The sequence below is a fragment of the Castor canadensis genome, chromosome 2, assembly GCF_047511655.1.
Source record: "Castor canadensis chromosome 2, mCasCan1.hap1v2, whole genome shotgun sequence".
In the NCBI taxonomy this organism is placed as follows: Eukaryota; Metazoa; Chordata; class Mammalia; order Rodentia; family Castoridae; genus Castor; species Castor canadensis.
Window position 1 is genome coordinate 117066096 of NC_133387.1, and position 1982 is coordinate 117068077.

The window sequence follows — 1982 nt, forward strand, 5'->3', positions numbered from 1 at the left end:
TATTTATTCTTGTATAGGAAGTACATCAACCATATTCACCTTCTTAACTTCCTTCTTTTATTCTCCCTCTCTTGGTTGTGATCTCCCCTTAGCATGACCTGATTTTCATAATATTGCTTATATTTATATTTGGTCTATATTCCACATATGAGAGAAAACATGTAGCCTCTGGCCTTCTGAACCTGGCTAACTTCACACAAGATGATGTTCTATAGTTTTGTCCATTTACCTGGAAATAGCAAAATTTCATTACTCTTTATTGCTGAATAAAATTCCATTGTGTATAAATTCCATATTTTCTTAATCCATTCATCAGTACTGGGGCATCTTGGCTGTTTCCATAGTCTATCTCTGTGAATAATGCTGCAATAAACATGGGTTTGCAGGTACCTTTATTATAACCTGACTTACATTCACTCTGATATATCCCTAGGAGTGGTATTGCTGGATCATATGGCAGTTTAGTTTTAGTTTTTTTGTTTTGTTTTGTTTTTGAGAAGCCTCTGTACTATTTTCCATAGTAGTTGTACTAATTTGCATTCCCACCAACAGTGTATGAGGGTTCCTTTTCCCGCACATCCTTGCCAACATTTGTTTGTGTTCTTGATGGTAGCCATTTTAACAGGAGTAAGGTGGAATCTTAACGTGATTTGATTTTCATTTCCTTTATGGCCAGGGATGTTGAACATTTATTCATGTGCTTTTTGGTCATTTGGACTTTTTCCTTTGAAAAAGCTCTGTTCAGTTCACTTGCCCTTTTCTTCATTGGGTCATTGATATTTTGGGAGTTTAGTTTTTTGAGCTGGCAAAGATTTTCTCCCATTCTGTGAGTAGCCTCTTCAATTCAGAGACCATTTCTTTTGTTATGCAGAGGCTTTTTAATTTCACGTAGTCCCATCTGAAATTAAATCCTTTTTCTTGTTGAGCCATTTAAGTTCTCGTTAAGAAATCATTGCCTTTGTCTATTAATTTCAGTGTATTCCCTACTTTTTCCTGCACTAGCTTCAAAGTTTCAGGTCTGATATTGGCATCCTTAATCCACTTTGAGTTGATACTTGTACAGGGTGAAAGACATGGATCTAGTTTCAGTTTTCTGCAGGCAGATACCCAGTTTTCCCACCACATTTGAGAAGGCTGTCTTTTCTGCCTGCTTTCTTTGATAGAATGCTTAAAAAAACTTCAAGAATTCAAAGATATTTTGTTATACTTACCTACATTCTTATCCTTAAATGATCTTCTTTTTTTTAGTTTAAACTTCTAATCTAGCTATAGTCATTTGGATGAAGTTCTAAGGTAAAAATCAATTCTTTTCCATATTGATAGGTGATAATATGAACAGAATTGATCAATCATATTTTCTCTGCTTACTAAAAGTGATCACTTCACAGTTTACAAAATCAATTATGTCCTTGGGTCCTATCTGTTTTGTCCATTTCTGTGCCAGAAATGGAAAGTTAGACACTTTTTATGGCTTTGTCCTGACTTTTAATGTTGGCTATTCATATATTCATTACAAATATTCTTAGCTGTTTTCAGTTCTATGCCTCTTGTTGTCTCCAGTTTAGCTTTGTCATACTTTTATTGAGTGACTGAGCATCCTTGAATACACAAGGTCAGAAACACCAGTTACTGTTGTAACTGAAGTTATCCCCTGAATTTCCAGACTTACCACCTAAAAGTTCCAACTTAAGATCACTTAATTTAAGTTTCGTTTTATTTCAAAAATGTCATTATCCATCATTTCATTAAGAAATTCCACTTAAAAATAGGTTAAATTCTTAGTTAAGTGTGACAAAGCATATTTGAAATCCTATTTTTTTGTGGTTCTGAAGTCAAACCCAAGGAATGCTAGACAAGTGCTCTACCAGCCCTTGGTTTTTTTAGCTAGGGTCTCACTGTGTATTCCAGCTTGGCTTCAAACTCATAATCATCTGTCCTTCACCTCCAGAGTGCTGGGATTACAGATGTGCCCCACCATGCCC